We start from the raw sequence: 24,618 nt of genomic DNA on the forward strand, positions 1-24,618 counted from the left end.
AAGGTTTCCCACTTGTGCATCCTGTTGGGGATTTGCAGCAGCGTGAGTGGAAGCGAGGGGCGGCCTTCCCTCCGGAGCAGCAGCAGCAGCAGATGCGGCTCCTGGGCAAGCGGATTGATCATGGCAGTGCTGAAGTGCTGGTTGGAAGGGGCGTCTGGAGGTCTAGTCCAGCTCCTGCTCTTAACAGGACTGTTGCCAGCACTTGTGTTTAAAATCGTGTTACAGGAAGAAGAAAAAGGTAATAGGGTATGACCGAAAATATTATTGTATTATAACCAAAGGAACCTTAGGAAATGCTGATAGCAAGAGGAAAAGATGAAAGGTTTGTTATTGCCACTTTTTTGCAGCATTTCTCTGAGAATTTAAGAGAAAATGAATTCTGCTGAAGTGACCTTTTTTCACCTCTTACTGGCTTCTGAAAAGCCTGTGCTCCCTGAGCCATGCACACAAACACTTACCCAAATAATGAAAAATCCAAGTGCACATGCTCCAAGGGATAGTTAAGCATCACTAAAAAAAAAATTCTTATCACTGCTATTATGTTAGAGGGCAGTAGTTGCTAAGGCAAATTGATTTTATTTTTCCATTTTAATAACTTCAAAATGCTCTCAATCTATCCAGAAGGAAAATGTGATAACTCGTAAATAACTAACTAGAAGCTTTTTGAAGCCAGGAATATCCTTTTGCGTATGTTTTCGTGTGACTAAGGATTTTGTTGAAACTTAAAAATAATATTTAGAAAGAGATAAATCTTGCTAAGTCCTGTACTTTTCTGTAGAAATACAGGGTAATTGAAGATGCTGTTTTTTCATTTTAAAAGTGTGTGTACAACAGATAAAATGTGAGCTTCAAAAGAGGCTGTTCTGGAAAGGAAGTGAACTTGAGAAAAACAGGCAACTTAACAGGAATTTTTTTTTAGCCTTCCTTTTAGCACAAAGTGTTCTTGTTACACTTGCTAACCCAGTTGTTTCACTGTTATTTTAAGGCATCTTTGATTTTTTTTTTTTTCCTTTCTATATTCTTGGAGGAGGAGTAATATACAACACTTGCCTGATACCTGACATTAGATGAAACAGTCACATCTCTGCCTTCCTAAATGAGACTATTTCTGTATACTATGTCTTACGTTTTTTTGAAAAAGGACAACCAGTATTTTCCTGTTTTGGCAGATGAATGGCTGTGAATGGCACCTTGCAATAAAATCAGCGTTTCGGCGCTGTCCCTGTTGGGTCTTTTGTATTTATGGGGGAGGAATCCCTGGTCACTGGGTTGTTTTCTGTGCAAACGCTGTGAGAATGCTGCGACCAACAAGGCTGAGCTGACCTTACGTGCTGGCCTGTTCCCTGCCGCTGACTGTCATGTTTCAAAGGTTAAACTAACTGTGGATGAAATGTAATCAGTAGTACGCTGGATCCTTTCCAGATCACACTGGAGGAGTGCAATAACCAGCATTGTTAGCTTTGGGAGAGAGAGAGACAGAGGTCATTACCTGTGTGCGTCTGAGCATGAGGAACCAACTGCCTTTCCTGCTACCTCCCACGTATGTTTATTTAAATCTTATCAGGAATTGTTATCCTGCTGGCCCCTGCTTTTCCAAAAAGAATGACTGTTTATTCTTCACACACTGTAATTTTCATCCTTCTGTTGATTTCTCAGAGTTTCCAAGAGATCTTGAACCCTGTCCTTAGATGGGATCTGGATCAATACTTGGGGAAGCAGAAAAGGCTGGAAGAAAAAGAGTTGCTGCTTTTTCAGATGACAGTCAAAAATAGGCCAGGATAAACCAGACAATACTCTTAAGACAGAGACATACTGCACCAGCAGAGGAAAGATAATCTTGGTAAAGTTTCCTTCCCTCACTAGCGGGTAGCTGTGAAAAGAGCGGGTACAGTAGGAAGCTGGCGAGGGACAGAGAGCAAGCGTGGGAGGAGGAGGTGGAACAGAAGCACCGTAGTGAAGATAGCATCTCTGAGAATTGATTTCCTGTTTCTTTCCATACTCAACCACTCATTTTCTCCAACTCCATCTCTCATTTGTGCAGTACTTTCAGTCCTCTGCATACAGATCTGCAGCAGGAGTCTGCTCCCAGCATCAGATAAAAGGCTTTTTAGAAAGCACCAGAAGTCTGTAGCATATGGTGGGGAAGTACTGCTTATTGTCATGTTAGGGATTTCAAGGGTGACAGGCGGTAAAGGCGGTATTTTTTCTGCCTATTTAGCCTTTACACAACCCATCCTCTGAAACTGCCTGTACAATAAGAATAGACTTAAGTGGGGAACAAAAAATTGTCTTCCTTTTGACTTCCATGGAAAGGTTCCTACTCCATCAAAGTGCGTTGTTTTCTTTATAGGCCAGCGTATGGGTATGGCCTTGAAAACCAATACATTTAGCAGCAATGGAGACTTTGCCCTGGAAAGAAGAGGGGGGCGGATGGGGGACTTCCATTTCAGAGTGAGTCAGACTTAATAGACCTGTAGAGAGGATTAGATTATTTTAATATATGTCTTTGTGTACACTCCTGATTGTGTTATAACTAACACCTGAGAATATGAATGCCTTTTCCTAGCAAGGATCTCTCTGTATGGGTTTTTTGGCTTATGCATTTTGTGGTAGTTTCTAAAGAAGCCCTGACAAGAACAGAGGTCTGTATCTGTTTATAGGAAGGTCAGCTCTGTCCTGAGGAGCTCAGTGTAAGTTGGTTATGATGTCGGGAGAAGATGATGCTGTTATCCTCCTTAGCCCACCTTTACCAGACTCTCTCAGGATTGTAATTGCAAGCAGAGTGAGCTCCTTATCAGTGTTTCCATCTGTTGCCCCTCTCCTGTACTTCAAGTGTAGAATGATCTTTTCCTTATTCCTCAGTCTTCATGAGATCTCCTCTACTTCAGTGTGTGTGAGAGAGAACAAGGTTTTCTCTTCCTATTTACTTTTCTTATGAAATTCTTATTTTTGAAAGGTCTTTTCTTTCCTTGACCAATATTTTTTTCTTTTTCTCCATGCCAGAGCACTGGAGATGTGGAAGAACTGAGGAAAAGCACTAGCGACTGTCTTACCCATGTGAACCCTGAGTAGTGTTCTTTCCCAGTGCTGTGTCTTTCATCTGGCACTTTGTCTAACCTTGATTTCTTTTTCATTGTTCAAATAGCAGCTTGGTTTCTCCACCAACCTTAAAGTAAAATGCTTCAATATCCACTTTCATAAATGCTCCTGGGCTTTTAGCATGACAAGTAGTGTCTGGATTGGGCATAATTTCTGCAGGAATGGTTTCTACTCCACTGGAATAACTATTCTAATGTCCGGTATCTGTGGCCCAAACTTTTGCACAAGTATATCACTTCAGGGAGCTCTGTAGGCATTGTGGAATTCTGTATTTGGAGTGCTTTTCAACAAAAGTAGTTTTAATGTGAAAGAGGATGTAGACCCAAACTGCAGTCATAGAGGATGCAGATCATCATGAGTAGTGAAGATGCCCTGATCTGTTTGTCATTTTCCTGTCAGGTCTATAAGGAGCCCATCAATTTTCCAGTGTATGAGGTGTTCTTTATTCCAGGGACCTTCTGCTGCCTCTGCTGAGTGACTTTAGGAGCAAGAAATGAGTTTCTTCTACCTCCCAGGTGTTCGGTCAGCTGCCCAGAATGAGATCCATGGCAATGCCAGCTGAGGGAAGACTTGTGAGTCAGGTGCTTGCCTCTATGTAAAAATAACTAGAATTCCTCAAAGAGATAAAGGCTTTTAACATTAGCATTTTTACGAAGGTCTGGCCACACTGTGTCTTTTTGCACAAGCAACAGCAGTGAAGCAGCAAGTCCTGACAGAGTTTCTGTTTTGCTGGAATACCTTAGCGACGAGGGAACCCAGGTCAACACAACTTGAAAGAGCCTTGCTTGGAAAAGCCCATTGTAACTGAAATATGGGATCTGCTTGGGTTAAATATTTGAAGATTTTTTTTAATATTCTGAACTGATCAGCTTGCCCTTTTGTTTAGAGTGCTCTGACATTTTTATTAGAAAGATGCTGTGAAAAATCACTAATGGTAATATACTGTCCATGATTACCAACCAAAGACCATGTTGTTTTCTCTCTGCAGTATAAAGGCCAACTGCATTGAAGTGGATCATTTTATGTCATTACTAGCTGCATCCATCTTCATATTCAGACTCGCTGATGGCTATAAATACAAACACTTAAGTGTTTCTCTGAATGGTGATAGGCTGAAGCTCTGAACTTCAATTTATTTTTCCTTCTCCTCAGTATAAGCACTCAAGATGAGCCTGATGTATGACAGCATCTTGTGCTTCTCTTCCATGTAGATTTACATAGCACACACATGTGCACATTATAGCCACTTCCTTTTCCCTTCTGTGAATTTATGAAGCCATGTTTATGCCCGACTGCTATTTTGGATAAGAAGATATTTTTAAAAGTCGAATAACAGAATAGGGACTTCTACTCATGTCAATCTTCTGTCCGTCCATCTTCTTTGTCTCCCAGGTCATATATACAGCAAAAATACTAGGAGCAGTGTGGATACCATGGTGATACTCGAGAACATTTTGGAACCAAGGGAAAACCTGATGTGCTATGTCCTGATGTCATTACATTGGTACAGTTGTCCTCAGAGGATGTCCCTATTGTATAACTAGATGTCTGAATTATGTCTTTCCCCTTTCAGATATCCTTAATGGCTTTGTATTTTTGCAAAGTCACCAGGTAGCAGAAGGTGTCTGTAGAAGTTTTTATGGCAAGCCTTTCATTGAGCCTTGATAGCAGGGTCTGCGTGTCGATGCATACTGGATCTTTGTATGTGGACACAGCCATAGATGGGGCTTTTATGCTGTCCCTCTTAGTCTGCTGAGCTGTTCTTCTGGGTGTGATTTCTCTGTGCTCGTCACTGAGAAGAATCAGTTAGCTGTGGACACGTATGCTTGTGAAAGACCATCTCTACTGAAGTTAACAGGTCAAGTTGCTATATGTGCGCAAAAACTGGGTAAGAAGTTTTGTTGTGTTAAAGGAAGGCTTGATTCCTCATCCTGTGTCAGGTTTCTGTACTTTGTATTGGCCATGGGAGATGTGCAAGGCACAGCTAGAAAGCGGAAAAGTTCTCTGTGTGCCACAGCGTTCCTTAGAAATTTCTTCTAGCTCATAGATACTTTCTAGCAGGGCAGTTTACTGCCTTGTGAAGAAAGAAAAAGACTGGTTTTGGCTTTGAGTATATAGAATTCTTTATTGTATAAGAGAGAATTGTGGCAAATTTTCCACTTTTAGCCCAGAAAATTTTGATTTCAAAGAATCATAGAATCTGTTGGGTTGGAAGGGACCTTTAAAGGTCATCTAGTCCAACCCTCCTGCAGTAAGCAGGGACATCTTTTACTAGATCGGACTTCTATCTCTCTAGTGTCTACATATTCTTATGGACTTCTGTGTCTCAATTTTGCAGTTTGGTCCTTGTGATTAAAGTACGCCTAGACTTGCTTCAGGATAAAAATACTTTGTTAAGCTTCTGATAAGGAATATAACGCGAGTCTTTCCTTTCCTGTGTTGAGAGTGAGACAGACATGCATGAGAGGGGACGGGGACTGGAAAGAGAAGGCAACTTTCTCATGTAATTATGTGAGAATATTTGTGGTATGTGCATTCTCTGCAGGAGACTTTTAAATACAGATAAAACTAATGAATCTTCTGTTTGTCAAGCCTAGCAAGACGTGTTAAGTCTTCTAACTGAAAACTGTACAACAGATTTAAAAGTCATAATTAGGCCTTTAAAACGTCACAAAGATTCAAAGGCAAAGAGGCCAGTTTGCCTCTTTAAGTTACACTGCCTTCAGGAATGCGTTATTTCAGGAGCCTGTCCAAGTTGCTGCCCTGTCACAGCTTCATTGCCGTGCATTCAAATGTCACTTCAAGTAGGAGCAGTTTTTATAACTACACAGTAAATTCAAGATGGCTTAATGGAAATGATTTCTTCATGTGTCAAAATGACCCCTTTGTTTCTCATTTTACTCTTTTGTTGCCTGCAGCTAATCTGCTTTTTGGGTTATCAGATCCAAGCATCTTACAATGCTGACTCTAGCAGCGGCATTCAGCTGGAATGCTGCCTTTTGTTTACTGGTTTCACCAGGCCTCCAGTGCTTTCTTTGGTCATCTGGTGGCTCCACTAATGTGATTTGCACTCCCAGGCTCTGCAGGTAGTCGTGGGCTTCTATAAGGGAATTAGAGGAAGGCCTGCCACCCTGGTTGCTAATGAATCCACAGGGTATTTCTTGTTTGTGTTTTGTTTTTTCAGCTTCCCACCCCACCCCGAAAGCAGACCAGGAACTGTTTGTGGTTTTGTGGAATTTTTCTCCCCTCTTCTCGGACTTCAGTTCCCAAAGGCATTTTACCTGGCTGTGGCAACATTCATTTTTCTTGCAACAGAAGTACCAAATCCTGTTGATCAGAATGTGCATTTGGGCTTTTCTCAGGATTTGTAAATAAATACAGAAAAATAGATGGCCACACAAATACTCAAAAATTCTTCATTACAATAAAAAATAATATACAAAAATTGTTTGTGGTACTACTGGATGTAGTAAGGAGACACAAACCTCCGACCTCTGCCTTCCTTTATGAAAATTCTTTCTATTAAAATAACAAAAGTTGGCAAATGTATGGAAGTTGAAGTGTTTTGCTGATGAGGCTGCAGCTGGAATTGTAAAATTTTGCAAGCACACCAGAAGAAGATGCAAGTTTAGAAACACCTTCAGCACAGTCTTATAATTTTGAGCCAGTAAAGGATATAGTAAAGTAAATATTCTATTACAGTTTTTGCAAAGGCACAGAGATCTGTAGTTATATTGGAGATTTATTTTTTTTAATATTAAAAGAATATATATACTCAGAATATATGCTCAAAACATGTTGTATTCTTTTTTCTAAGAAAAAGAGAAGAGATTAAGACTCAGAGGAGTTGAGTAGAATGTCAGATGCTAAGTAAGATGCCATTCCTCCTTATATCCACAAACTCTTACTTAAGTATCCTTGTGGATTTGAGTGGGGACTAATAGAGTGATTAGGGGTTTTCTCAGATTAGCCCTGCAGTTTTGTTAGGGCCGGTATTTGACTTGCACAAAAACAAGCACAATGTCAATGTTTTTAAAGCTTCCCACTAGTCTAATTAAGACTCAACCTACAGGGGCAGGATCTGCATATTTTTATCTTTTCATAAAGTAGTTTTCATCCCTTTCTGTTGTTTTAGAATGGAAGATAACAAATAACTGATAAAAGCAAAATCTGAAAAGGACTCTGGAAATAAATGGGCCCTTTCCATGCAAAAACCAGATAATACTGAATCTATTCTTATTGTTATTTACCTTGAGAGCAAGTCTATCTGTTTATCCAAGTCTGAAGAATTTAGATTGGTAAGAGTTATGCCGCTGATATGTGGTTTATAGGGTTGAGTCTTAAGAGTAGAAGAAAGCTTTAGAAAAACCGAAGTACATAGTCATGTTCCAGTGCCCTCAGTTTGTGCCATTCTGCAGTGTTGATGCTGTAGGATTTATCTGTGATGTTTGGAGAGGGCGTATGTCTCATTTATATATGCATGTGTTTATATTTTCGACACATGAACTGAATATTGGAGCGTTAATTTCTGTTCAAAGAATGTCAGTGAAGTTGTTGAGTTGGTGTTTCTACTTCAGGAAAAATCATGTAGAAATTCAGGTGCAGTTTTAATAGTGGACATATAAAGCAAGAGTGTATCGATTGAGTTTTACTAGGCTGACTGCGGCACTGAAGGTCCTTATGACCCAGAAGTTTGTGACCCATGAAATCTCCATTTTCCTTGTATCGGTAATGTATCTTGAAGTACAGAGGACTGAAAAATGCATCCTGTGTGACCGAACATGTTGATTATCTACAAATGGAAAATTATTTGGGGCTTATTGCTAAAAATGCATTTGATACCAGTACATATAAGGGGACAGGCTTAAATTATATTCTTAAACAAATGTTCCCTGAGCAGAAATTCACTAAGGCAACAGCTGATACTTACAGGTATCTGCTATATTTTTCTTTAAAATGGTGATTTCAGATGCTTGGCCATTTTGCTGATTGACCTTGATCAGCTTGTATGCCAGTGAGCAGAAATCAAAATTTTGCTTTATAAATTGTACTTGTGTCTGATCAAAGGAGGTAAATGACGGTGAGGAATTGGGCAGAGTTATTTCTAAAAATGGTAAATATCCAAGGTTCCTGAAAACGAGCCTGTAACACCCCCCCCCCCCCCACACACACACACCCCACACACACACCCCAGCAGGCGGATTTTACAGCTCTGTCCAGAGCACAGAAGGAAGATAAATCATGGCCATCCCCCTCTCATTTTTGAAATGGTTCAACCCTGGGGTTTAGCTGAAGGACTTAAGGAGTTTTTGAAGTGCAAATAGACTGGTGAAGGGTAAACCTTTTCAGAGTTTCATTTAGATGGATTTTTTTTTTTTCCTATGTGGATTTCTGGCACCAGCTGAGATCTGGAAGGCCACAGGATTTTTTTGTTTTTGATCAATCAAGCAAGCAGAACTTGCCATGGGGGTGTACATTCTCTGCATACATATTGATCCTATTGTGTTTAAAAGTAGTTAATTTAATCGGGGCTTTTTGAAACCTTCCCTGGTAAGACTTGCATTAATGGAGCTGTCATTTCAAGGTCATGTTTCAGTGTCAATAACTTAATGGTTGTGACAGAAGTTACTTATAAGTTTAATATCAGTATTTCAGTTATTCCATGTTAAAATTGCATTGAATGAGAACTTTACATACATGCATGTAAAAATGTTCAGTTTCAATTGAAAAATGTTGCTGTCATTAAATGAGAGATTTTTCAAGGCAGCCTGGTGTTACTAAACACATTAACACCAACAGTTGTGTTACTATTCGCTGCTGTTTGGATCAGTACCCTTGGCCTGCCCCATTGCATAGGGGGTTTGACTCCAAGAACCTCTTTTACACCTTGTCTCTTCTAGCAAAATGGTTGTAATGTCAGAGTTCTTATTCAGGGCTCTTTCTAGTAGTTTTGACCTTTTACCTCACACTTTGTCTTGTTTAAGAGCAGCAGCATGCAGAAGACAGATTGCATATTTAACTATAAACACTTATCTCTACTGTGATAAATATTTGGAGATACAACATGTAAGGACTGTCTGTATGATAAGATGCCCGTTTGAGTGCAGAGTATAGATTTTATAAGGCAGGATACAGTTTACTACTTCATGGTCTATATCTGATGCCAGGATTCTCAAGTATTTCAGATGAAAGCATTAAATATTTTCAAGATTTTTCCTGTGAGGATGTTAACTGCAGGCTTTGTTATTTGCTTCTTTGATTTGATTGGCTTGGAAGGAGCTTCAGAAAGTTATCCTAGATATGGTGACACTTAAGGTACAATAGAGTCGGCAGCGAAAATTTGATTCAGATACCATGGCAAAAAACCTGTGTGCCTGTAAAACTCCCAAACTTGGTTTTCTCATTGCTTTTCTTCCTGGTAGTTGCGGCGTGCCTCGAGCCCTGCCACTTGCTGAGCGACTGGGGTTCCAGAGGGATGTGGACTGAGAGGGCTGGGATGTGAGATGGAAAGCAGAGTCTTGCACACAACTCTTCCAATCATGTACCAGTAGTTATCTCCTGTAGAGTTTCCTATACATAAGTGTTTTCCCCAATTGAATGGGATTTTATCGAAGATTTCAATGCCAAATCGCTCAGTGGGTCAGAATGGGAGAGGAACACTAACAGGTGTGTGGGGTCCAGAGTTGGGATCCTGTTTAGGAAGGACCAGACCTGAGTGGTTGTTAGTTTAATTTCCATATATTGGATGTCCAAAATTGTACTATGGGAAAATCACTTACATTAAAAAATATTGTATCTATACCTTACTTCTGTATCTACAGTCTGGTGGTTTGATGTTTGCCGTACTATGAGAGCGCAACAGGGACCTAAAATCCTAACTCATCACAAATTAATAAATACGGCTACATACAATTAATAAATACGGCTAAAGAAGTGCATATTGTGACTTTTTCCTGATTTTACACTGAACAGAAGACATTTGGTTAATAGGCTCCCTATCTTGGTCTTTGTTTCGCAGCTCTGGCTTTTATGCCATTAAATTCACATGCTGTCAGTCTCATGTACTGTAATGATGGTTATTTCCTGTAGTGTTTGAAAACTCAACATGAGATGCTATTTAAAGCTTTGCTGAGAGAGAAGGGAATTCTTTGTATCTCACTGAGAAAAGGGATCCCCAGCATTTGTGGCATCACTTTTGTGAATATGTCATTGGGAGATGCTAATATGACCTTTCTTTTGTTAAGTAAGAGATTTCTAGCACCACTGGGGCATATTTCAAGTCAGCAGCTTTTGCTTCAGTCTTACTAGGCACAGAGCGCAGATCTTCGTTTAGAAACAGACATCATTCTGTAGATGGGCATGTGGGTGTTGGCTAGAAAAGCTATCATTCTACTTTACAATTTTTTCTAAATGGCGTGTGCTCAAATGTCAAAACATTGGGGGGGCTGCTACTTGGAATTACAGATTTATCAAGCAGCCACAACATTAAAGTAATTTTACTCTGGTTACAATATGCATTCGTCAAGGGCACAGGCTCCCACAATGATTCTGAATTCCTGTAGAATTTAACCGAGCAACAGCTGGTCTGTAGGATGTGTAGATTTTAACAAGGTAATGTTTGTGTTTTGGCGAAGGACTTGTGTGACATGCTGCTGAAATTGTTCCAAAGTGCCTTCTTCCTCCATTCAAGTCTGTAGGGATCCTGAGACAGTTTTTGTGTGAAATTTCTCCACACTCTCTCTGCCTCCTGATTTAATCACAGATAAATTCTACAAAATTCTTCCATGGGGTGTTAGGGAAAAAAAAAAGAAAATAAAAAGGCCATCGACACCACTAACTACAGCTACAACAGAAAGAATACTCTTTTTAGCCTTTGTGTTAGATTCCTTTTCTCTGCAATTGTTTTTCTTTTTTTTCTTTTTTTTTTTTTTTTTTCCCCCACTAGGAGAGGTTTATGGTGCTGTGTCCGTCAGGATAACCCTGTCTTAGGGTTGAAGTTGTATTTCTCCCTGAGTTCCTAGAGGTGATGTTATCTTTTATTCACTCAGCAGTATGGTCATTCCTAAGAGCATCTGTCACTTTAGGCATTGTAAGATGGATGAGTCTCAAGTGAACTGCTGGTTGAAGCAAATGGTGAAAATAAGAAAGGACAAGGGGGTTGGGGTTCTTTAGAGGGGACAGACAACAAGGAAGCACTGTTAGAAATCAAAAGTAAGCCAGGCGGTAGTGGAAGAAAGAGCCAAGATGGATCACATGTTAGCAGATCCCGCAGGTCTTGGAAACGAAGATTGGTGGCTGATGAATTCTGAAGCCATCTTCTGCATCTTGACAAAAATGCCGCTGGTTTGTTTCCTACTTCGTTTGCAAATAAGGGAGGATCAGAAGGAGGTGATCTGAACGTCAAATGAAGAAATTGTATTTTTGTCACGTTGTGTTCTAAGGTTAGGACAAATTAATACTGCCAATAATCAGAAAAAGGCTTAGTGGTATTTTGTGTGTCTGAAATATTGTGTGAGAATCTGTCAGTACTGGATGGGCACATAACAGTACAAAACCAAACCAGCATATTGGCAGTTTAGCTTTTGGGGAAAAAAAGTAAACTTAAAATTTGTAGCCATTTGTATTTCAGAAGGTACTTGATGTTTTTAAAAGAGGGAAGATTCACTACAATATCTCTGATTTAGCTGGACTAATTGAGTTAGACATTTTAACAGAAAGAAAATTATGTAAAAAAAACCCCACACCCCAAATGCCAAGAAAACTCCCCCCAAGCCACGGAGAAGTAAATCCATACCTGCCCCCCTCCGTCCCCCCCTGCCCCGCGAAGCTGAGCAAAGGTCTGTGTTTGCAAAAGCAGCCGGCTAAGGACAAAAGGCACTTACAGCCCAGTGTGTGTCAAGGTTTGGGAAGGGTCCAAGGAGGATCTTGGCTTGAAAAATTATTTTGTCACACTATTGGCAATGGTCCATAAGGGGAAGCACTGGTTGAAAGGCGAAGAAATTAAGATGATTAGAAGCTTTAAAGCTTCACAAATGGTGGAGTATCTCCCTTCTCAATGGATGTAAATAATAGATGAAAGACGGAGAGTGACAACAAAGGATCAGGGCGTTTAAGAGAATGTGTGCAGCCTGAATAGAGGTCTGTGGCCTAGGGCCAAAGGTCTTAGCTTTGAGTGTAATTAGAAGAAAATACAAAAATGTCATTACTAGCAGGTGAAATGTTCAGCACGTGTCCGAAAAATAGCAATTTCGGAGCCAGGAGCTGTTGGAATTGGATTACTGACATTCTGCAATCATTGAAGTCTCTGCAGAGCCCTACAGTTGGGTCGGGCGCTGCCTGTTAACCTTGTTGGCCATCTGCGATGGATTCACTGTCAGCATGGCGGGGATGCACAGCGCAAGGTAGAATTGGTTGTCCCTGGGAATAGAGTTGTTTAATGTCCCTCCTCAGAACACAACAATCCTACCCAAAACTTTTCCCGAGTGAGAGGTGAGGATTATAGCTGCTCTCTAAAATAGGCTGATTTTTAAAAACAGGAGGAGGGGGAGGAAGCTTAAAGCTAATATTGCTTTTTTGATTTTAAAACCTGGCTTTTGAATTCTAGGCATACAGCTGAGTTGCGTTCGCTCTGGTTTTGACAGTGGGCCCAAGGCTGTGGTCCCAGCTTTAAGCCTAAAATCCCATTTGTGAGCAACAGGGAAAAGTCCTTTAAATCTTTTGGCAAAATATTGTCCATGTCCATTGAGAAACCAAACGATCTTGTCTGCCTAAGAAAGTCTTGCCAAAGTTCAGTCAATGATAACTTAATTTAAAGCGTTTACTGATGTTAATTACTATTCTGTACAGCCCTAGATATTTTAGGAGTTACTCTTCTACCCCAATTCTTTGGGCTATTTCAGATGTATTCTCTTTCATAAACTGCAATTTGTATTAGAAATGTTTTCACTTAAATACCTTTATGGGATGTCAGATAGGAGAGCAACCAGCTAATTCTGATTTCAGTTTGAATATCGATCTCCAGTTTAGCGTAAATAACCACTCACTCATGTAGTTTGTTTCTTTTTAAACCAATAGTAAAATAATTAATTCTACATTATCATCTATTTTTTATGTTTCTGTGACAGTTGATTTTCTCATACTGATGTGCTAAGTTCCTAATATTTCATACAGCAACTTCAGTGCCAAAAATGTGCAGATTCTGTGACAAACTTGTACTTTAGTTCTGATAGAATGCAAAGAAGCAGCTATGCAGTTTCAACAAAGTATTCCTATAATCAAAAGAAGCTTTTTAAAGAGGTCATCCCTCCTTTCCCCACCCCAGTTCAGTTTTTGCCCTAGACCAGGTTTAGATAGGCAGGTTTTGTTGGCTCATTATAAACTATATGCTGGCGCAAGTCATTCTAATTCTTTTTCTCCCTTCTTATTTTTCAGGTGTTCAGGAGTTTTAAACAACTTTGCAGCAAGGCTTCACAGACTCTTAGCTGCATCTTTTAATCATGACTGCATTTCAAATACGTTAAAAGGAATCTGAGAAGGTACCGTACTTGCCTTTCCTAACAGACAATACATCGTATGTTTGTGTTCAGCATCTGTGCTTTCATTTCCATTGGCTGCATTTTAGGAACAGTGTGGACTGTAAATAACGATTTTATTTTTGCTCCAGGCATGTACAACATCTAAGTTCTTCAAAAATCTTGAAATCCGTTTCATCTAATTAAACAGCCTTCATCAAAGAGGGCGGATTTGTGCTTCCATTTTTTTTTTTTTAATATATCCACAGTGAGGTCAACTTCATTATTTAACGATAGTTCTTTTGAAGCTGTAACAATTTTCTTATGCTGTTTTACTTAGAAGCACTGCAATACCTAAGCAACTAGCTAAATATACGTTTTGTGCACTTGGAGGATGGATGTTTGTTTGTTTGTTTGTCCTCTCAAAGGGTTTAAAACAAATGGGAAGAAGAATGCAGATCTTTGTAATGATCGGGATAGATTTGCGCTTCCAACTGAGATTCTCACACGTCTTTTTTTTTCTGACTTCTTAAGGGAGGCAGGCTTGTCTCAGTATACAATATTGGGCTTGCATAGTTTCTTGTTGCATTTAAATAGCCAGCGTACCCAGAAGGCTGAAGATCTATTCCTGCTTTATGACCTGTTGTATCCCTGGGGCAAGGGCAGCGCTGTGCAGAGCGAGGGGGTCATGGCCACAGCCCAGGTTCTGAGTGGGTGCTTGTGGGTTCCCCAAACCCGCCTGCAGGAACGTTTTGCTCGGCAACATCTGGAACGTGGTAGATGTCTGGAAGAGGGGGGGAACTTCTAGGATTTTGCTTCGCCAGGTGCTAGGAGGAAGCAACATTAGCCTTTTTGGTGTGGGGGAGGCAGATTCTGTGGCCCTGAAGTTAGGCTAAACAATTGCAGAGGTCAAAGGACAGCTGAGTGCGGTCAATGAGACACCCTGGGGTGTATTTTGTTACTTAGTAAAAGGAGCAGCATCCTAAAACCCTAAAGGATTCTCTTGAAAATCTGTGTTGTGAAAAGGTTTTATGAGTCTGATGGCAAAAAGTGCTGATTTAGCTAAGGAATGCTTGCTTTTGTCTAAATGAAAGGCTAATCCTTACCAAATGTTGGCAGCTATTATAGTGCCGTCAATGCAGGTCTGAAAGGACAGTTAGAGTAGAAGTGTACTTTGGGATCCCAAATGTTTATCATTTTAATGGTTCTGTAACTGAAAAGATTTCTGAACTTTCACCTTTGGTCTTAAAATTTATACCACGAGCAAAATATTTGAAAAAGTAAAAACCTTGACTTATAAATTAGTAGACTTTGTTCCTTAGGGAGCTGAGCCTGCCCCCTGACAAATTCGCCTTAGATTATCAGGAAACTGCCTAGTTTAAACTATAACTTCTTTTAATCTGCTAACACTTATTAATTGGTTGAAAAAAATGTGGGCCTTTTCTGGTCTTGAGCAATTTTTGCTGTTCTTGTTTCAATGCTCACACAAAAAAAAAAAATTAAAGAATAGGTTTTGAGTAATTAATTCCTATAATTTGTTTAGCTTTATCTTTCTTTAAAGCGACAGCTTATTAACACTTAACGTTTGTCATAGAAACAGATAAGAAATCAATGTCAGAGCCAAGACCTTGTAAATAACCCGAAAGGAAATGTAATAATGGCTGTCTTCACGAGAGAGGTGGTGGGGGAAGGAGCAGGCATGTGGCAGAAAAGGTTCAGTGCTTTTTGTTTTCCTTTGTAAGGGGGGGTTGCTGCAAGATACAACCCAGGGCCTCCGACTCTTTGGCCCTACTGTCTTACACAAACACTCATTGTCGAATTAGGAAGAAAAAGACACTCGGGAGCCAGTGGTGGTGGCATTTTTATAGTGACGAACCTGGTGTTTCATCGTGGTCTTTAAAAGAACACCATAAGAAGAATGAAAAAGAATAAATTACGTAATTTTCCAGGGGAAAAAAAAATGAGCAAAGAAGTTGACAAGTAACTTTTTTTTTTTAAAGAAACATGCTTGCAAAATACAGCTCTCCGAAGAGCTTAATTTTTAAACTCTTTAGAAGTACTCTATATAGATGCTTAGCATTGATTTACGTCAAGGTTAAGGCACCTTTAAACAAATAAAGTTGGGAATGGATAAACCTACTAAAATACAAATCACCTATTAAACACACAAGATGTTTGTATAGCATTCAGGTTGCTACAAAACTGACACATGTCTTGAAATTCTCCTGATAACCCCTTCTAAACTCATCAGGAAATGATAGCATGTGTGTTTGAGCGGTACACAAGGGAGCGGCCAGATAGGATAGAGATGGAAGGTCAGGCCTTAACTTTGACTTTGTAGGCTTCAGCTTCATGCTTTTGCAATAAGGCAATAACAAATGAAGAAAGGATTAAGGTGATTTATTTATCAATGAGATTGGACTGGCTTTTGCCGTAGGAACTCAATGAGATTTCTGTTTGAATCTGTTTTCTGCTTTATCCCTATAAGCAATGATTATAACACTTGACAGATTATATCTGCATGGAATTAAGGGCTATATAAAATAAACTGTATAATAAAACAAACTGTATAATAAAACTGCTTAGAGAAATACATAGTTGAGCTTTAATGCTTAATTTTGTTTGTAACCCTAGAATTTAATTACTCAAAGTATGTAAAATGGAAGTATATGGATTATTAAGATTTTTTCTTATCTACTGAGAAAATTGTTCTGTATCTGTAAAGTGTTTATCAAGTGTTTTTCCCAAGTTTAGCCCACAGTGAGAATTTTATACGTAGTATTTATATTCTACTGTGGCAGCAGTCACAGAAAAATATGAGCAGTAGTTTCTTGAGTGTCAGTATTTACTGGAAGTTTTATATGCATGCCTTCAATAATTCATAGAACCTGTGAATTTTCTGTGTTACTGACTCACTAAACCATAATAGCAGCTTTGGGCATCAGTCTTGCCTCTGCTAGCATGTTTATGCGGCAGGTAAGTTAAGTCCAGCCTGTAAACATCATTAAGACTTTTCCTTCTGGGAGAAAAACAACTAGAAAAGCACATCTAATGTCTCCATCAAATGATGTGTTTTCGTATCATTTTTTCTTCTTCCAAGACATAAAGACACAGTTTGTCATGGTGGGTTCATGGTGGGTGAACAAATATAGGCATTACAAATAGAAAATTGTTTTCTTCTCCTATTAAGTTTCAATAGTATGCAATTTTGAGGTTTTGCATTTCTCTTTTAAGTAAAGATAAAGGTTTTCCTTTGCCAGACCTAAATGGTATTATAAAAATTATAAAAATGCCATTTGTGGACATTTATCTGACAAATACCTATTGGGATTCCTAAGTATCTAGAAAAGGTAGCTTGAATGTCAAAGCTCTTCTTTTTAGATACGTCCCTGGATGTGATGTTAATGTTCTGTTCTGTCGATTGCCCGTTTGTTGCATATTTCATCTTAACTGAAATCTGGGATGTTGCAGAAGGCCTAGTAGTGATGTGCATCTTTGATCTCAAACAGGGGTTGCCTCTGGTAATTTCAGAGATTCTGGACAGAGCTTTGTTTATTTTACAGAAGAATTCGTGGTATTCTGGGGAGGGGAGAAAGTAGCGTCAGTTTTGACACATGATGAACACATGTTGCGTAGAGGGGAAAGGAAGAACTCTACAAAGCACTCTGCACTTTGAAGTTCATTTCCACTAAAATTCAATACAAAAAGTTTTGTTGTTGTTTTTTTTTTTTATAGGAATTCTATGAGCAATTTAGACACTGTTTCCCAGCAGCAGAGAAATTGCAAAAAAATGTCCAAATGATATTAACCTTGACATTACTTGTAGGTTTAAGCTGATTGGTATGGTTTTGACCTATGCAGGGTTTTCTTATCCATTCACACATTGCTTTTTGCATAGTAATGGCCATGAAAGCAGCTGGCTTTTGTGGGGTTTTTTGTCTCTTCATCACAGGCTAAAAGTGACTGCAGAAGGATGATGTTAGATATGCCTCTGTATCTAGAGACTGAATGGGAGCTTCAGATAAGAAGAGATTTGTTTGTTCCTTTCTAAGACATATTCTGGGTTCAGATAAGCAGAAACGTGATCATTTTGACCAATTTGAAAATGGTATTTTTGGAAGAGCTGTGCAGGAACATGCTCTGGGTAGACTTGATAAACATTTTGACACAACCTCTCTACAAAAGGAGAGGGCCTTGTTTCCACCTTTGGTGGTTCCTTTTTAGGGACGATGGTTTCCAAGCCTCGTAAAAACAAGGAGAACTCTTTTTCAGACTTTTGTTTTTAGACAGGGCTCTAGGGAGGAAAATAGTGATTTGGGTTTTTTTGGAGGAGGTGAGGAACCAACAAACCCACCTAACCTTCTTCTATCCAAGTGCATTAGTGAAGGCAAGATTGATTACTTAAGACTTTCTTTATTACTCCTTGATTTAATTTTACTTTTTAATCTAGACATCTGTGTTAGGGATTTGTTTAATCTTCCTGGAGAGGGAAAGGAACAAGACTTGATGGTGCTTTTGGCAGGATTATGCACTTCACAGATGAAGGAGATGTGGGAAACGCCGCTTGTGAGGCTCCTGGGTGCAGGTTGTTCTCCTTTGTACAGTGTCACAGACATGCTCTAGCTGCAGAGATCGTCTCTTCTTCAAGTTGATAACACTGAAATTACTTTCAGGTTGCATATTTGAAGAACTGCCATGCTACGTTTCCAACTCTGCCAGCTTCAGGGGGGAAGACTGCTTAATGCAAAGGAAAGGTTGAAAGTCCTATTCCAGTGTTTCATTTTTAGTCTGTTACAGCTGTCACAAACCAGAACATGCACCAGATAAGATGAATACTGTGGAAAGAGAAAATACTGACTGGATGTTCCTGAAGAATTGGGTCATCTCTGGAAGATTTTAAGAGCCAGTGTAATCTGTATTACTGTTATGTCTATTACTCAGAAAGATTTTTATTTTTTTTTAATAGTCAGTGTGTGTTGTTAGAATTAAGAGTTTTCAGAACAAGTAATGTCTCTGCAAGATGAAGAGCAATTAGTTTATATTGCTTGGCAATAAAAATTTCTTTATCTTCCATATTTAGTAGCACTTTCACATGAGGAAACTTAAAAAAGAAAAAAAAAGAGCATGGGGGAAAAACACTTTTACTGCAGGTGGAGATACCTAGAATGATTTTTATTACGGATTTTTCTGTTTAATGCTTGTACTGTACAATCTGATGTTGAGATGTGTCAGAATGGATTACACTTTAGCTTCTATTTTGTGTATCTTAGTGAATTTTTATGCTGCTTTTCTATCAAATAGTGTCATCTTGGTTAGCAGTCTTAAAAAATGTCAAGCAGTATATATGCATAAGTTCCTATATAGATGGTATCTTACACGTACAATAAATAAATAGCATAAGCTATGATGTTTTAAAAGTTAGATTTTTGCAGCCTAGGGGCCGAAGGATTTACAATAATTTACGCGCATGGTCTGTTACGCCATAGTGCGCAGTCTTATTCCATCATCCTATTGAAGACAATAAAACAACAGCAGGCAGGTGAAAATGTACTTACAGTATTGAGGTCTGACGACAGATCATGAGAAGTGGAGCAGAGAGGATGTGCAAGAAAAAAACGAGTAAGAATTACAAACAAGTTGAGCAAATTTGATGGTTGGAAATTACATTAATAACATTAGCTTCCTATGCTGGTCTTTGTTAGTCCCATTGTGTTGAAGAGTTGATAACAAACTTTATTGATAAGGCATTCAAAGGATGCTTGAGATTGTAGGTGAAGTGCTTAGGTTCTACGTGGCCAGACCGTATACGCTTAACAGATCATCATCCCTTTCATTTTCATGAGCAGTGCAAGTTGAGATGCCGTTATTAATGCTCCTTTTTATATCATTTTATGGCTCTTTTGAAACACAGGTAACTTTCCCTTTCACTTTCTCAGGATAGAAGCAACCCCTCAGAATAAAATAAAATACATAATTCACAAAAGTAAGCCATTAGTGATTGTTTTCAGCATTAAAATTGTTGACAAATATGGACTTGTATTTCGTATTTAGAAAGATGTAACAAGACCGTTCACTGACCTTGCCAGTCATGGAAATTAAAGAAGTCCACATATAGTTTTTTTTAAAAGTGGTGTAATATTAGACAGTGTTCCATTGAAATAAACATTAAGTCTCCATTAAAAACACAGCTTTAAATTAATTAACTGATGTATCTGAGAAGATACAGTTTACATTATAGATTATTGTAAACTACATAACTACATTTTATGTCTCTAAGTTCTGAATAGTTTGTTTTAATTAGTAATTACTAAATACAGTTGTTAGGTAATAACTTACAATAAGATCTGTGCATTACTAGCAGAATATGTATTGTCAGTGAATGACTGTACACTTATCTATATGAAAAGTATATAAAAATAACGATGTTCCAATAAAAATCTGTTAGGTTTGGGAACAGGTATCGATTTTGAATACATGATTTGGGGAACATGAATTATGGGCTCAGAAAAATGTTTCAGTAAGCAGCAAAATGCTACGTGCATTTACAGTTATTTACAGAATCACAGAATCTTCATGGTTGGAAAGGACCCTTAAGATCATCGAGTCCAACCAAACAACCTACAATCTCTGTCACTAGAGCATGCCCTGAAGTGCCACATCTAGATGTTTCTTAAATACCTCTAGGGATGGTGACTCAACCACCTCCCTGGGCAGGTTGTTCCAGTGCCTGACCACTCTTTCAGTAAAGTAATTCTTCCTAATATCTAATCTAAACCTCCCCTGCCACAACTTCAGACCATTCCCTCTGGTCCTGTCATTATTTACTTGGGAGAAGAGGCCAACACCCACCTCTCTCCAACCTCCTTTCAGGTAGTTGTAGAGGGCAGTGAGGTCTCCCCTCAGTCTCCTCTTCTATTTAAATAACTATTTAAATAGTTATTACATTAATTACTTAGATACATTAGTTTTATCTGCTGTGTTATTAATGGTAGTAGCTGAAAGGATTCAAACGTGTAACTTGCCTGACTGTGCTAACTTGCTAAATTGTTAGGGGAATAAATCATAATTCATGTCTGCAACTAATTGCAAAATCAAAATAATACAGCAAAAATATGCCTTGATCTTAGAGCTGGGATTAAGCACCATGACTGATTTGGTTGTATTGCACTGGCATTAATAATGCGGTTAATAGTCCTATTGATTTAGGGCAGAGAACATAAATGGGGAAAGCTATGTGTGAGCACGCTTGTTTTAAGGAAGCAGGCTGAGATTTTCAAAAGTGCTCCTTAGTGATTTATTTGTGCTGCCTCTGCAATAAGCGTGTGAGCATCTGAGTGTGAGCACATAATCCTTTTAAAAAAGTGAAGTCTTTTAACATTATCAAAACGTCAAAATGAAAAGCTAGGTTTAGGGTGATAAACTTTTTGTTTGTTTGTTTTCTTCACTTGAAGGTTTTTCTGTTGAAAGAAAAAAAGAAGAGAGAAAATGTACATCTTCTGTTGAAGGTGCATAGTAATGTTCCATTCCTTATGTACCTTGTGAAAGATCCCAGTAGCATAAAAGGTTTGCTCCATCTTCTACAAATTAATTTTAAAACCCCTAGAAAACCGTCACGGTAACTTATCTGCTAATTTCATACATGATTTAAAAGGGGTCTAAAAGTCTTGCAGTCAGAATAGCTTAAATCAACATAACTAACTCCTGGAAGCTTCTATATCACAAAGGATATAGGGCTATTTGTGTAAGATTCGCACTCCAATATAATCTTTTCATTCTTGGTTATATACTACTGAGCATTTCTTTTTGTATTACTGGCAACTGAATTTTTATGAACTCTTCCATATTTTATAGTCTTTGTGGTCAAATTTGTTGTCATCTGACTTCCTGTCATTGTCCACAACCCTGTATCATCAACCTTTCCATGAAACACCAGGGGATGCAATGGGAGAAGACTAAAAAAAGGACATATATACATTTGATATTATAAACACAAAATATGGTTTTTATATGGCTTCTAATTAAGCTCTTTTTTCCACAGTAGGAAGGCAGAGGGGGAATAATTAGAAAAATGGTATATTTGCAAAAGCCTGGGGGGGAGGGGAGGGTTGTGTGAACAGATGTTTGTGCGTGAATGAGTGTAAAGGGACAGTAAAAGTGTACAAGTGCATGCAACTGGTGACAGGATATATAGTGCTTACTCGGATATGAGCATTTGCATGCGTAAGACAGCCTTTGCCCATGCAAACAAGCTTTGCATTTAGAATGGTCATCAAAAGACATTCCTTGATTCCAAGTACCCCACCAAATGGTATCAGCTACAGTTTTGCTCCATTCATATTCCAGTCTCTTTATAGTACTTTTCCATGTAGTTTTCCATAGATAGGCATATATTGCTCTAAATGCTTCTAGCATAGCATCATTTATTCACAGAAACTAGTCCTCCAAAATTTTTGCATATTGTGTAGTCACTGGAGGTGAGTTCACGTAAATTAAGTAGCAAGGTCAGATGTTTTCTTTCATATGCTTGTTGCATCTGTTTACTGAGGAAATGGCATCAAATGAAACTTGGCACGTGCTTAATCCTTAAATCATCTCAGCCCTCTCTAGAGGAATGTGTTGAGCATCCCCAGTGCGCCGACTTGCACGAGTTTTCCTCTCGCTGTGCCATAAGAGTTCAGCATACCTGGAATGCAGCATTTCTTTTCTGAGTGGGAGCCATAGCCTGGAGAAAAGTAAAGCCAGTGCAAGGTCTGTACAGTTCTTGTCACAAAGCTTCACGTGCAGAAATCTTGCAAAATGACTTCCAGCTCCGGTGTAGGGATAAGAAGAACTGACTGTTGTTGGGTTTACATAGTTCGAGTCTAACTACACAGACTTAACTCTAAAATAGTGTTTTAAAACTTCAGACTTACAAAAGATTGCATCGAAAGATTCTGGGAGTTCTATCAGAACATTTGAAAGATGAAGGAAAATGAGGGATGTTAGGCAATAAATACAAGTGCTGAACTTGTAACTTAAAACTACTGAACTACCATTTTGTAAAACTTGACTTGAGCTTAACTTGCAGTGATTTCCGTAACATTGCACCTTGCAATATATTCTATGTTTGATTGCAGTTGTAAATTCCTCTTTATGTGTACAGCTTAGTAAATAATACTGTTAAAAAGAATGAAAGAGACATTTCAAATTTTAAGTAAAAGAGATTGATTTTCAGTTTGTGTGTCTTGGTGGTTTTCCGTTTTTGGCCTCACTGCTGGTTTATACTGTGAAGCTGAAAACTCCCAAATCACTGGATTTTTAAAAATACAATTCAGACTTAATTTTTTTGCAATATTTGGGCGTGATTTGAAGTTGACAGCTTCATGCATGTACATTCAACTTACGAACACCATCCTGAATTCAGGTGTGAATTTTACCTTTAGTATGTTTATTGTTTTGTGAACTGTGCCTGAAGACTGTGGGGATAGACTTGGGGTGGAAGGGATGGAGCAGTAAAAGCATAGCAGCCCCCATAGTAGCACCACTTGTGATTTGCTTTCTGTTTCATGTTGGGGGGAGCAGCTGCCCTGTTCCACTATTCTGCATGTAACTCTGTTGTGTATGCATTTGTCTTTTTCTGTCCAAGAGATTGCCTAAATCCCAGGTGATCTGATGCAATACTCCAAGTACAGATACTATTAATTGAGCAGTAAGAGGAAGAACTTTGTCAGGAAAAAACAGGCGTTCCTGATCTTTCTCATTCCTGTGACAGAGTAGTGGCAACATCACACTGAAAGAATAGATTCCTAACAGTATTGAATGCTAGCAACATCTTCTTCAAAATAAAATGAAAAATAAAAATGAGAGGAAACTCCACTGTAAAGAGAGTCAATACAAACTAATCATTCATTTTTCCTGAAAGAACTTGTGAACAAATTATTTATGTCACTTGCTATGTAAGACTGTAAACTCTTTTACAGATGAGCTTGAATATCCCTAACCAGGACAAAAGCAGGGTGAGAATCTCAGAATCTTGAAAGGACTGTAGGGGGGGGAGAAGAAGGATCTCACAAAGGTTATGAGATAAGGGATCTGTTAATGAGACTACTCTGCCTTGCACTCTTGTATTGACTTGCACATAAGTCTTTCCCCATTGACTGCTACACTTAATGCTGGGTATATACACTTTTTACTTCGAAGTCTACACTTTTAATTAGCATGTATATTTGTTATTGTCATTATTAATGGTCATCCTTTCTGTTGTATGCATGTTCATGATTATCCTAATGATGCTCTAATGGGAAAAATATACTATTCACAGAATATCAATAAGAATGACGTAGATAATAGAAAATGCTAGCTGTACCTGAAACAACCAGTTCCCAAACAATTCTACAGCATAAATAGATGCCAGGTCCCTCTTTGCGTAAGATAACCCTTTGAGATACAGAAGCAGTGCTGGGCCTGGTAGTGCCTTTGTGAAGGATCTTGCTTTCTTTTCCTTTGAAGAGAAACTTTCCTGTGGGGTTAGGCCAGATCAGAAGCCAGATTATGTGTTTTGGAGAACACAATTACATCATTAGGTTAAACACAAAGTAAGCACTTGATAGAGCCGACTTAATGGAGGGTGTTTGCATCAGATTCATCATTCGCTATCAGGTAATTGTGAAATTGCTTTAAGCCATAACAACAACACTCACCCCCTCCCTCATCCTCCAGTTCAGTTCCTCTCCTTTAAAGTCTCTGGGGTCATGACCCACCTGGAGGCCAAATATGTGGTATCTGGTGTACTGAATGATCTGATTATATTTTTACTAGCAGAGCCTTCAACTAAATGTGCAGTTCTAGCTCCCAAGAGCTATTGGGTAACAATCTGCTTTCCAGAGGTTACTCTTTTTTTTTTTTTTTTTTTGGTATGTGAAGGACCATAGTCACCTATTTTTCTAACTAAAAGCGGGTACTGTTTACTGTACTTACACACTGCAAATCTGCTGGATCTAGGCTGTGAGTCTTCTTGAACATCCAGTGT

The 24,618-nt window shown here is 38.8% G+C and overlaps 1 protein-coding gene across 7 annotated transcripts in view; it reads left to right on the plus strand.

The window, feature by feature from the left end:
* Positions 1-24,618, plus strand: part of GREB1L (GREB1 like retinoic acid receptor coactivator) — a 143,262-nt gene that overhangs the window by 49,366 nt on the left and 69,278 nt on the right. For all 7 annotated transcript variants that reach the window (XR_012585715.1, XM_074576807.1, XM_074576808.1 and 4 more), the window contains exon 2: positions 13,531-13,634. The gene's annotated coding sequence lies outside the window, so the exon portion shown is untranslated. The remainder of the gene's footprint in view (positions 1-13,530; positions 13,635-24,618) is intronic.

The sequence above is a fragment of the Larus michahellis genome, chromosome 2, assembly GCF_964199755.1.
Source record: "Larus michahellis chromosome 2, bLarMic1.1, whole genome shotgun sequence".
Taxonomy (NCBI): domain Eukaryota; kingdom Metazoa; phylum Chordata; class Aves; order Charadriiformes; family Laridae; genus Larus; species Larus michahellis.